This window comes from Cervus elaphus, chromosome 32, assembly GCF_910594005.1.
Source record: "Cervus elaphus chromosome 32, mCerEla1.1, whole genome shotgun sequence".
Lineage (NCBI taxonomy): Eukaryota > Metazoa > Chordata > Mammalia > Artiodactyla > Cervidae > Cervus > Cervus elaphus.
The window spans coordinates 9,904,458-9,917,603 of record NC_057846.1 but is presented as its reverse complement, the minus strand read 5'-3'; the positions used below and the strand labels follow the sequence as shown (position 1 = coordinate 9,917,603).

Below are 13,146 nucleotides of genomic sequence, written 5' to 3'. Positions count from 1 at the left end.
CCTTTATTGAGCCCATCTTTGCATGAAATGTTCCCTTGGTATCTCTAATTTTCTTGAAGAGAGCTCTAGTCTTTCCCATTCTATTGTTGTCCTCTATTTCTTTGCATTGATCGCTGAGGAAGGCTTTCTTATCTCTCCTTGCTATTCTTTGGAACTCTGCATTCAGATGGGTGTATCTGTCCTTTTCTCCTTTGCTTTGACAGTAGGCACTAAGAGAGGGCATCAGAGGGCAAACAGACTGAAACCACAATCACAGACAACTAGCCAGTCTGATCACAGGATCACAGTCTTGTCTAACGCAGTGAAACTAAGCCATGCCGTATGGGGCCACCCAAGACGGTCGTGTCATGGTGGAGAGGTCTGACAGAATGTGGTCCACTGGAGAAGGGAATGGCAAACCATTTCAGTATTTTTGCCTTGAGAACCCTATGAACAGTATGAAAAGGCAAAAAGATAGGACACTGAAAGATGAACTCCCCAGGTCAGTAGGTGCCCAATATGCTGCTGGAGATCAGTGGAGAAATAACTCCAGAAAGAATGAAGGGATGGAGCCAAAGCAAAATCAACACCCAGTTGTGGATGGGACTGGTGACAGAAGCAAGGTTTGATGCTGTAAAGAGCAATATTGCATAGGAACCTGGGATGTTAGGTCCATGAATCAAGGCAAATTGGAAGTGGTCAAACAGGAGATGGCAAGAGTGAACGTCGACATTCTAGGAATCAGCAAACTAAAATGGACTGGAATGGGTGAATTTAACTCAGATAACCATTATATCTACTACTGTGGGCAGGAATCCCTTAGAAGAAATGGAGTAGCCAGCATGGTCAACAAAAGAGTCCAAAATGCAGTACTTAGATGCAATCTCAAAAACGACAGAATGATCTCTTTGTTTCCAAGGCAAACCATTCAATATCACGGTAATCCAAGTCTATGCCCCAACCAGTAATGCTGAAGAAGCTGAGGTTGAACAGTTCTATGAAGACCTACAAGACCTTTTAGAACTAACACCCAAAAAAGATGTCCTTTTCATTATAGGGGACTGGAATGCAAAAGTAGGAAGTCAAGAAACACCTGGAGTAACAGGCAAATTTGTCCTTGGAGTACGGAATGAAGCAGGGCAAAGCCTAACAGAGTTTTGCCAAGACAACGCACTGGTCATAGCAAACACCCTCTTCCAACAACACAAGAGAAGACTCTACACACGGACATCACCAGATGGCCGACAATGAAATCAGACTGATTACATTATTTGCAGCCAAAGATGGAGAAGCTCTATATAGTCAGCAAACAAGACCGGGAGCTGACTGTAGGTCAGATCATGAACTCCTTATTGCCAAATTCATACTGAAATTGAAGAAAGAGGAGAAAACCACTAGACCATTCAGGGATGACCTAAATCAAATCCCTTATGACTATACAGTGGAAGTGAGAAATAGATTTAAGGGACTAGATCTGATAGACAGAGTGCCTGATGAACTATGGATGGAGGTTCATGACATTGTACAGGAAACAGGGATCAAGACCATCCCCAAGAAAAAGTAAAATGGCTGTCTAAGGAGGCCTTACAAATAGCTGTGCAAAGAAGGGAAGTGAAAAGCAAAGGAGAGTCCAGTCAACAAGTATTAAAAATTAACCAAGCAACAAAGTAAAAAGGAATCCCCAGAGGGCAGATCAACATCCTGGACTATCACAGTAAGTTATCTAAAATGTCTAGTTTTCAATACAAAATTATGAGACACACAAACAGGAACATGTGATGCACATGCAGGAAAAAAAAAAGGGGGGCACTGGAAAAGAAACTGCCTATGAGAGGACCCAGGTTTTAGACTTAACCAAGACACCAGAACATCCGTTATAAATATGTCCATAGAACTAAAGGAAACCATGCTTGGAAAATAACTGAAAATAGTGAATATCAATAAAGACATAGAAATTGGAAAAAAAGCTAAATTGAAATTCTTGTACTGAAAAGTATGATAATTGAAAAGTTCATCTGACGGGTTTGAAAATAAATCTGAATTGCAGAGGAATAAGCAAACTTGAGATAGGTCAGTAGAGACGATGCAACATGACAAGCAGAGGGGAAAGGGGGATGAAGTAAAATGAAGAGTCCCTTGAAGAAATGTGGGCCAGGGACTTCCCTGATGGTCAAGTGGCTAAGACTATTTTGTGCTCCCAATGCAGGGGTACAGGTTGCATCCCTCATCAGGGAACTAGATCCCACATGCCACAATGAAGATGGGAGATCTCATGTGCCACAACTAAGACACCACACAGCCAAATAAATAAATATTAAAAGACAACAAAAAAAAGAAATGTGGGCTGTCATTAGCTAAATCAACATATGTGTAATAGGAACAAGAGAAAAAAGGGAAAGAGAAACAGAAAAAAATATTCAAAGAAACAATGGCTGAAATCAAAGTTCCCCATTTTGATGAAAAAACATTAATATACACATCCAAGAAGCTCAACAAATTCTAACTAGGATAATGCAGAGATCCACACCCAGACACATCATAACACAAAAGCTAAACACCAGAAGAAAAGCTGGAAAGCAGCAAGAGAAATGATTTGTCACATACAGGTGAACGCCAAGAAGATTGTTTCTGAAGTTACATAAGAAACGATGAATTCACAAGGAAATGGCATATTCTAAGTGCTGAAAGAAAAAAACTGTCAGCCAAAAATCTTACAATTATCAAAATTAACTTTTCAAAAATGAAAGTAAAATAAAGAAATTTCCCAATAAATAAAAGCAAAGATTATATTGCTGGCAGAACTTAGAAGAAATACTAAAGTAAATTTTTCTGACTGAAAGCAAGGGACTCAAGCCAGTCATTCAGATACCTGGAGGGGGGAGGAAAAAAAACACCAGTAAGGTAGGCAAAATAACAGTCCTCCCCAATCTCCAAACCTTAATATCCAGAACCTGTGACTTATATTGGGGTACAAGGCAAAGGGGAGTTGAGGCTGCAGATGGAATTAAGGTTGGCAATTAGTTGATCTCAAGACAGGAGATGATTCTGGACGATCTGAGCAAGCCCAGTGGAATCACCGGGTCCATATGACTGGAAAAGAGAAGCAGAAGACAGACAGAAAGGGAGATGGCAGCACAAGGGCTCAACTCTACATGCTCTGAAGATGAATGGGCCCTGAGTCATGCAGCCGCTGGAAGCTGAAGCAAGCAGGGAATCGGATCCTACACTAGGCCTCCCGGAGGAACACAGTACTGTTGACACCCTAACTATAGTCCTGCAAGGATATTTCAGACTTCTCACCTCCAGAAATGTCAGACAATACATCTGTGGTCCTTTAAGCCACCTCATTTGTGATAATTTGATACAACAGCAATAGAAAACTAATACAGCTGGTAAAGATAACAATTATAAAAGAAAACAATTACAAAATACCATATAAATACACATTTTTTATTTCTTAACTAATTTGAAAAGCAATTGCAGAAGACAATATGCATATGGTTATGTTAATAATGCACGTAATTACATACATGTAATTATCAAAACCAGTTGGTCTTAGATCATGAAGACAAAGAGCCCAAGGAGAGGAACACGGCAAAGAGAGAAACCCTCGCACCCACGGTCAAAAGATTTTCAATGAGGTGCCAACACTGCACAGCAGGGAGAGGACAATCTCTTCAACAAATGTTGAGAAAACTGGAAATCATCATGCAAAAAATAAAAATGAAGTTGGACCTTACTCATTATCTTCACCACCTACAAAAATTAACCCAAAATGGATTAAATACCCAAACATAAAACTCCTACAACAGATGAAATGCTTTGTATCACTGGACTTGGCATTGCTTTCTTGAATAAGACACCAAAAGCACAGGCAAAAGCACAAAAACAGACAAGTGGGACTGCTTGAGACTTGGAAGCAGGCAACATGCCCTTAGGTGACTGGATACATAAACTGTGGTCCATCCAGACAATGCAGGATTAGTCAGTGATAAAAAGAAATGCCCTGTCAAATCATAAGAAGACATAGAAAAATCTTAAATGCATTATCACTGAGTGAAAGAAGCCAATCTGAAAAGGCTGAAGACTGTGATTCCAACTCTATGGCATTCTGGGAAAGGCAGAACCACAGAGACAAGAGAAAGATCAGGGTTTGGAGGAGGGAGGAACAGGCGGAGCATGGAGGACTCAGCACAGTGAAACTACTGTGTATGACATTATGATGGTAGATATACATCATTATATATTTGTCCAAAGCCTCAGAAAATACAACACCAACGGTGAATCCTGATGTAACCACAGACTCGGCATGACGCCAACGTGTCCATGCAGGGTTCATCATTTGTAACACGCGGACCATAAGGCGGGAATGGTGATGGGGTGGGGGAGGGTGGCCTGTGGTGTGTAGGGACAGTGAATGTATAGGAAATCTCTAGCACAATGCTCAGTCATAAAATTGTGTCCAACTCCTTGCAAACCCATGAACTTTAGTCTGTCAGGCTCCTCTGTGCATGGTATTTTCCAGACAAGAATATTGGAGTGGGTTGCAACTTCCTCCTCCAGGGAACTGACCCAGGGATCAAACCTGCATCTCCTGCACTAGAAGGTGGTTGTTGTTAAGGAAAAAAAGTCCAAAAATGGTTCTGTTGTTAAGGAAAAAAAGTTCTGTTGTTAAGGAAAAAAAGTCCAAAAATGGATACTCCTGAAGGTTGTACTATGCTTAGCCCCTCAGTCATGTCTGACTCTTTGCAACCCCATGGATTGTAGCCTGACAAGCACCACTATCCATGGGAATTCACCAGGCAGGAATACTGGAGTGGGTTGCCAGGCCCTCCTCCAGGGGATCTTCCCAACCCAGGGATCGAACCCAGGTCTCCCACATTGCAGGCAGATTCTTTACCATCTGAGCCACCAGGGAAGCCCTGATGAAGGTTGCATAATATCATAAATTTACTTAATGCCACTGAATTTAAAATGGTAAAAAGGCTAAATATTATGTATATTTTACCACAAAAAGAAAAGGAACAAAGTGCTGATACATCCATAACATGGTGAAACCTGAAAACACACCATTCAGTGAAAAACACGGGTCACCAGAGACCAGGGACAGTGTGATTCATTTCTAGAGTAGACAGATCCACAGAGACAAAAAGCACATCAGCCCTGCTAGAAGCAGGAGCTGGAGTGACTTCCAGTGGGCACACAGTTTCTTTGAGGGGTGATGAAAATGTTGCAACATTGGTTTGGTGATTGCTGCAGTTTTGTGAATTTAACAAGAACTCTGGAATTATACACTTTAAATGGTGAATTGCTGGGTATGTGAACTATACCTCAGTAAAGCTATTTTTCAAAAGAAGCTATTCCAACACCACCGGGAACAGGTAAATGTCCCAGGCGTGTTTCCTGTGTCCCAGTCACTAGCAGCACAGAACTCTGTTATGGTTAACAACAGCTGGTATTAATGTCAGATCACACATTCCTTGGAAATGTGATGTTTATGTATATGTCCCTATTTTCTCCAGACACGAAATTAAAAGACACTTGCTCCTTGGAAGAAAAGTTATGACAAACCTAGACAGCATACAAAAATGCAGAGACATTACTTTGCAGACAAAGGTCCATCTAGTCAAAGCTATGGTTTTTCCAGTAGTCGTGTACAAATGTGAAAGTTGAGCCATAAAGAAGGCTGAGCTCCGAAGAATTGATACTTCTGAACTGTGGTGTTGGAGAAGACTCTTGCAAGTCCCTTGGACTGCAAGGAGATCAAACCTGTCAATCATGAAGGAAATAAATCCTGAATATTCATTAGAAGGACTGTTGCTGAAGCTGAAGCTCCAATACTCTGGCCCCTGATTTGAAGAGCTGACTCATTAGAAAAGACCCTGATTGTGGGGAAGATTGAAGGCAGGAGGAGAAGGGGATGACAAAGGATGAGATGGTTGGATGGCATCACTGACGCAATGGATATGAGTTTGAGCAAGCTCCAGGAGATGGTGAAGGATAGGGAAACCTGGCATTTTGCAGTCCATGGTCGCAGAGTTGGACACAACTGAGTGACTGAACAACAATCTTCTCCTAATATTAAAATACATCACATTTGATCAATACTAGTTCTACGTACAGAAAAACCTTGCACATTTGGAAACAGAGTCTATGATGTGACTGCTCTACTTTGTGACCCCTGGTCTCTGGTGGGAACAGGCAACTGACAGATCTGTGTATATGATTCCTGAAACATTTCACTGGAGCCCATGGGACTGCAGTACAGGGTCCTGTGCCTCTGCTACAGACTGAGCACCTGCGTCCTCCCAACACCATGTAGTAACCCACCCCACGGTGAAGAGATCATAAGGGTGCAGCCCCCATGCATAGGATCAGTGCCCTGATGACAGAGACCCCTAAGAGCCCCCAGACCTCTCCCCACATGAGGACACAGCAGAAGATGTCGTCTGCCAACTAGGAAGCTCTCAGCAGACATGGGATCTGTGAGTCGCCCGGATGCCAGGTCTTGTTCCTACAGTCTGAACCTTCCAAGGGCGGAACCACCTCATTTCCAAAGTCCCTCTCTGGTCTATAACATGCTCAGTCACTCAGTCCTGTCTGACTCTGCGACCCCATGGACTGTAGTCCCCCAGGCTCCTCTGTCCATGGGATTCTTCAGGCAGAATACTGAAGTGGGTTGCCATTTCCTGCTCCAGGGGATCTTCCTGACCCAGGGGTCGAACCCGCATCCCCTGCATTGCTGGTGGGTTTTCCGCCGCTGAGCCAGCAGGAAGGCCCTGGTCTATAAAGAAAGTGTCCATATCTGTTAAAAACCGAATGAGCTAATTCCATTCTTTAGCTCTTTCTCTCCTAGGGACTGACGCCAGGAGCTGACATTCGGCCCCAACGCGGCTGCAAAGTCAACCTGTGAGGACTCAAGCTGAACGCACGGCCACCCTGCGCCCACCCTGAGAGGGGAGCAGACGGAGCGCCGGCCTGAGGCCCACGGGCCGGCTCTCCGGGGTCCGAGTCGACCAGGCGCCTCTCCCGTCGCCGAGGTCCTCAGGTCTTAGCCCTCACCATCTGCGCCTGCAACCTCACAGGGGTCCTGAGGGGGCGGTGGGCGCGTCTCTCCTGACTGGGCACCGAGCAGCCGCTGCCCTGGTCCCTGCGGCCGCCCCGCCCGTGCCTGACTCCCCGGCCCCCCGACAGGGAGCCCTCCCGGCTGTTCCCCCTCAGCCGGTCCAAATCCCCGACAACAGCTTCCCTCAGGCCCCTTGTTTTTCGTGCTCCTCAAAGCCCGTTCCCTAGGGGTGCCTGGGGTCCAGGAGAGCCCTTGAACCCGAAGTACAGATTCCAGAGGCAGCCATGATCCGGCCCGGACTGAGTAAGTCACGGGCCAAGAGAAAAACGGAAATCCAGAGTCAGACCCCTGTGCCCCACAAAACAGAAACCTTTACCTGAAACCAGGGTGACTGAGAAACCTGGGCACAGGCAGCCCTTGAGTGAGGAGCCGCGAGGCCCTTGGGCTGCGGCGGCCGGGACGCGGGGTCACGTGTGCGGCCTCGCGCTCGCTCGGCGCACTGGGCCCAGTGAGCGCGCAGCGCATGCGCAGACAAGCTACACCTGCGGGATTCGTAGGCCATCCTGATCAACAGGGCGTGTGCAGACCTTTCACGTGTCCTCAAGTTGATTTTTAACGTTTTACTTACAGAGGGTTGGGTGGTACTGATACACGAATCTCCCTCTTAGCTCTTCCAGGGTGTAGGGAATCTTGTAGCCTATTGTTAGAGCGCAGGAAGGAGGGGCGTTATCTCTTTTTTCTACTTAAGTCTCAGGCTTAGGACTGGAAACAGGGCTTCTGAGTGGTCCTGCCTCACCTCCAGGACTGGAAACAGGGCTTCTGAGTGGTCCTGCCTCACCTCCAGCTCTAAGTTTACATCCAACACAAATTCCTGCCACTGTTCCAAGGGTATGGCCTGTGTTCAGTTGCGAACAACTCTTTGTGACCCCATGGATTGTAGCCGCCAGGCTGCTCTGTCCATGAGATTTCCCAGGCAAGAATACTGGAGTGGATTGCTATTTCCTCCACTGGGGGATCTTCAGACCTAGGGATCGAACCAGCGTGTCCTGCATTAGCAGGCGGATTCTTTACCACTTACCACCTGGGAAGCCTGGTACTGATGTACCACCTGTGAATTCCTGGTCTAGTTTTAAAGATTTTCCCGGCACTCTTGTTGTGTAGAAGAGCGAGCCATGTCTCTGCCATCTGGGTGGTGTCTGCCCCTGGCAGTGTTTCCCAGGAAGACTTAAAGTACCCACAGCTGTCTGCCTCCCCTTACCTTGTTTCCTTGGAAATCATGACTTGTAGAACCTTCCTTTCCAGCATAAATCCTGCAACACCTCTTTCCTTGATACCCAGGACAGAGGTGTAAGCAGAATCAACCCATACGTAAAAGAACTCATGGCAGCGTATTGTAAAGACCGACACATCATAGTTAGAAAGGATTCACTTAGAGTCCGGCGATTCCAACTGGAAATTCTAAGATCCTTCAGTTGGGTCACATATCAAATTTTAAAATAAGCCCACACTCTAATGGCACCACCACTGTGTGGTACTGGACAAGAAGCAAGCTTTTGAAGCACTGGGGACTTTTCTGGGAAAAGGGGGTAAGTAGACCGACACCAAACAGCCTGACCTAGCAGCCTGCCATACTAGGGACACGCCAGCAAAGGCAGCTTTCCGCTCTGCTTTACCTGCAAATGCTGAGGAACTGTCCAGTCTGTGGTCCTGAACCACATTCTCATGGAAATGAACCAGCCTGTCCTGAAACTATACCTCTACCTTTTGAATTGTCTGCATCATACTTAAAACAACTAATTCATCTTGGTAACACCTATAAATTAAAACAATGAAAAACTAAGCCACTACCTGTTTTAACTCTGGTCTGGTCACATAAGCTACTATTAGTCATTCTACTAAAACGTAAGCATCAGCAATGATACTATGAATGAACTTGTTTTCCTACAACTGAACTCAATAACCGTTTTAATTTGCAGAAAGATAGGTTTCCATGTGTATTTTAACCAGTGTTGTGGACTATGTCCCTGCAAAACACACCTGCTGAAGCCTTAACTGCCAATGTGACTGCTTGGGAACAGGGCCGTTAAGGCCGTAATTAAAGTCCTACAAGGTCCTAAGGGTGGAACCCCAGCCGACAGAACTCCTGGCCTAATAAGAAAAGAGACAGGAGGAGGAGGGCAGAAGCCCTGAGGTCAGGCGAGGAGAGGGGAAGCAGCTGTACCAGGAACCAGCCCCGCCGACCCCGGGCCCAGACGGCCGGCCTCCAGAATGAGAAGCAGACACCTGTGCTTGAGCCCTGCCCTGGCCTCTTGTTCTGGCAGCCAGGGCAGCTGAAAACAGTCAGAGGAAAAGAAGCACAAATACACACTGAAGCACCATCACTCTGCTTGGGAATCCATGAAACACACTGCTTCAGCCAATTATGTATGAAGAACAAACAAGACTCATAATAAAGTAAATTTCAATTCGAAAGATATGATCAATTTTATCATTTCCCAAATTATCCAGTTTCATCAATGTTGTGCCCAAATCACTATAAAACAAAAAATCATCTGAAAAGAAATCTGTGTTTCTGTCACCAATAAAACAGTTCTCCATAAGGCATTAAGATCAGTGTTTCTCACATTCTGATTTAAAACGACAAAATGCGTTGCCTAGGGCTGGTGGAAGCTTCACAGCCAGCCCCTCCTCCCCAGCCCCAGGACGTGTTTTGGACGGCAGAGGGCACCAGCCCTCCTGCTGGCCTGAAGCCGGAGCCCCATTAGGCTCACACACAGCACTTCTGACCAGAACCAGAGGAAGCCATGCTTCACTCCGGTGTGGCTCATCCACAGCGGTGACAGGGCATCTCTGTGGTCATCTCCAAAATCATCACAAAGCATCATCACCCAAGACCAAACCTAGAAAGTAGGTGATCTGTAAACAAACAAGATCATAGCATGTAAAAATGAAATAGTGAGATGAGAATTTCTGAAAGGCGGTTTGATCCACATAAAGTTGATGGATGCTACGTTCTAATTTTTTTTTACTGTGTCAGGGAAAGAACACTTAATATGAGATCCATTCGAGGTCCAGCACAGCACTGACCGCCGGTCGGACATGGGGCAGCAGAGCTCGGAGCTCATTCACCTGCTGAACTGGGGAAAACACACAAGTCTCTTCACTGTCGCTGCCTTAGAGATATTTTAGGATGGGGGTGGGGAGCACCGTAAGACAAGAGGGGGGTGGGCTCGATGCCTGAAAAACCTGCCTTTCAGTTCCTGTCCCACCACCTACCAGCTACTCGGACATGACCAAGTCACCTCGCCCCTGCAGTGACCCTTGAACTTCATGCCCACCTCGCGGGCACAAATGAGCACCACTGCCACTCTGACTGCCAGGACAACCAGTACAAGCGGGGACCAAGATGCAGGCAGTAACATGGAGACGGAGCCCCCAGAAACTCCGGGCCTGGGGGCCAGGACCGGTCTGACCCCTTCACGTGCACTCCCCGCTCCATGACATGCAGGAGTCGGTGGGAGCGCAAAGCCCAAACCCCGGATGTCTACCGGCACTAAAACGCTCCACTTAGGAAGGCAGGAGGGGTCTTGCAGGAAAGAGTGTTTCCTGGTGAAAGGAGTGACCCAGGAGGTGAGGAGGCTCATAGAGCACACACACTGAGGACGCTGCCCACAGGGCCACCAGCCCGGCCAGCCGCCCAGCAAGGTGGCGTCAAAGCTGCAGACACAGGAAGTGAACAGTACACCACCTGAAAGACCCACAAAGTTCAAATTATGGGCAATGGCCCTTTGTCTTTATCATCCTTTGTGACTCTAAAAGGCATCTGGGAAGGTCCCCAGTGGGGATGAGAAATGCTGCCCCGGCACCACCAGTGGAACCCTGATGAGCCCAGACGTGCTCATCACGGCCACCCTGCGCCAGCTCCCCACATCAGGAAGGCAGGGACCCCATTCAGGACCACAGATCGTCATTCTGGAGGGAGAATACCGTAGTGAATGAAGAAAGAGCACAAAGCAAAGGAAAATTCATACTTCAACACACCGGTTACACAGCTGTTGTTATTACACCAATAATAACAATACATCGGGGATGCAGAACAATGTGGCTGAGTTGCAAGTGAAACTCTTTTTTTGAGGAAGTCATGATCATCAGAGACCACGGGTTTTTCCTGTGTCACTGGCCCCTGGCTCAGTAGTCTAGGTTCTGCAGAACAATCATCCACTGAGCATCCTCGGAGCAGCGCTGCTGGCCCCTGAGGGGACAGAGCACAGAGGTGAGGGACGCAGACACATCTGTGCCCTGATCCTGCTCTGCGTGCCCACACCGGGCTCCATGCTCACAACCACCCTGTGAACTGGAACAAGCCTCTTTTTAGGTAAGGAAACCAGTACTGAGGACAAGTGACTCATCTGCTATAAGACAGTAAGGGTGAGGTCATAATTAGATTTAGATTTATGTGGCTCCAAACCCATATTCCTCACTGCTTTGCCACACAAACACACGAGTGTGCCACCAACGAAAAAAAAAAATCTGCAAATAAATTCAAAACCAGCTCTCAGAGGATCCGAGTTTGCAAGCTCCTAACAGCTGATGGGTTGATTCCAGGGGGTTTCCTTAGAAACAGTGAACTCTGTGAGTTACAGGAGGAGAAAGATGGCCAGGGAAGTGGGGGCAGGTACTGGTGGAGAGTCTTCTAGAAGCAGAGACAGAGGTGGGAAGAAGCTCCTTCTCCATTTTAGGGTGCAGATACTTCACAAAGTCAGTTTCATTTTAAATATAACAGGCAAAGTGTGAGGCAGGAGCTGCTGGCGATGCTCCTGAGGAAAATTTCTACCTTATAGTCTGTGCTTCTGGTCCAAGACACAGAATCCTATTCCGATTGGCCATTCGGGTGCACTACTGTCATTTCAACTGAAATAGGTCTGGATTATTTTCATATCTCCAGGCAAGATGAGGGAAGTACAAGCCCTCTAACAAAACACATTTAATGTATGTGATGGGACATGATGTGTTTTATGGACAAAATTTAGGATGACTACAAACATAACTGTAACCATAATCTTTAATTATGAGAGATGCTGGAGATCCCTGCAGTGAGACACAAGCAAAAAAACTTCAAAAAATATTAAGAAAATATATTTTGGAAGCTCCAATATATCAACAATCATGTATTTCAATCCTTTAAAATCTAAGACATAGGAGAAAACATGAAGTGTTATAATCACATCACTTCTTAAAAATCTATACCCGCCACCAGAAAATACCTACAATTAGTGTAAACACTGGTGCAGGGTAGAGCTCCCAAAACAGAGAAATCCTTATGTGTTGACTCTTCCAGCATCAGTAAAACGTTTTTAAAAAGTAGTGTATTAGTCAGGGAATCATATACTCGGCATCTCCCTACAAACTTTTGATTATGGTAAAATAGACATAGAATTTACCATACTAACCTTTTTTAAGCACTCAATTCAATGTCACTAAGTACAGATACAGTCACAATATTGTGCAGCCATAAACACTATTTACATAGTTTTTGAAATATTCACAGTAAGGAGGCTTAGCACACACACCAGGAACTATGAACAAACCAGGTACAAGTCCAAACACCTGGGCTTCCGCTCAGAAAACAACAGTGGGTTGGAACAGGTCTCAGGACAGCCCCCTATGTGGACCAGGTATCCCGATCCAGGTCCCAGGCTCTGGACTCACCATGAGCTTCTGGTCATAGGACCCGGCCGCTCGGGGCTCCCTGCCTCCGCCATCACCTCAGAGAGTGATCCCCACAAGAGGCAACTCGTGGCTGGGACTCCGAGGGCCTCTGTCCAGAGCTATTTAACAGTGGGGCTCGGATTCCCTGGCCCAGCACGCTGCACCCCCCCCTTCTCCACGCTGTGTTTCTGTTCACTGGAAGGTCCATGGCTAGGGACGTGTCGTCTGACGAGGCGACAGCTCTGCACCCACCTGGCCCCCGGAGTCCCCCGCATCACTCAGGGTACACATTTCCCTTCTGCTGGGACCCTGACATGGCCCTGTCCACACCACTGCACTCAGGGACCTTGTAAACCTTCCCACAGAGCACCTAGTTGGACACAGTTCAGAAC

At 46.4% G+C, this 13,146-nt stretch overlaps 1 protein-coding gene across 1 annotated transcript in view; it reads right to left on the bottom strand.

Annotated features, from left to right (window-relative positions):
• DLGAP2 (DLG associated protein 2) overlaps positions 1–7,523 on the bottom strand; it is a 587,786-nt gene extending 580,263 nt beyond the window's left edge. The window contains exon 1 of the mRNA XM_043893841.1: positions 7,422–7,523. The gene's annotated coding sequence lies outside the window, so the exon portion shown is untranslated. The remainder of the gene's footprint in view (positions 1–7,421) is intronic.
• Between the last annotated feature and the right edge of the window lie 5,623 nt (positions 7,524–13,146).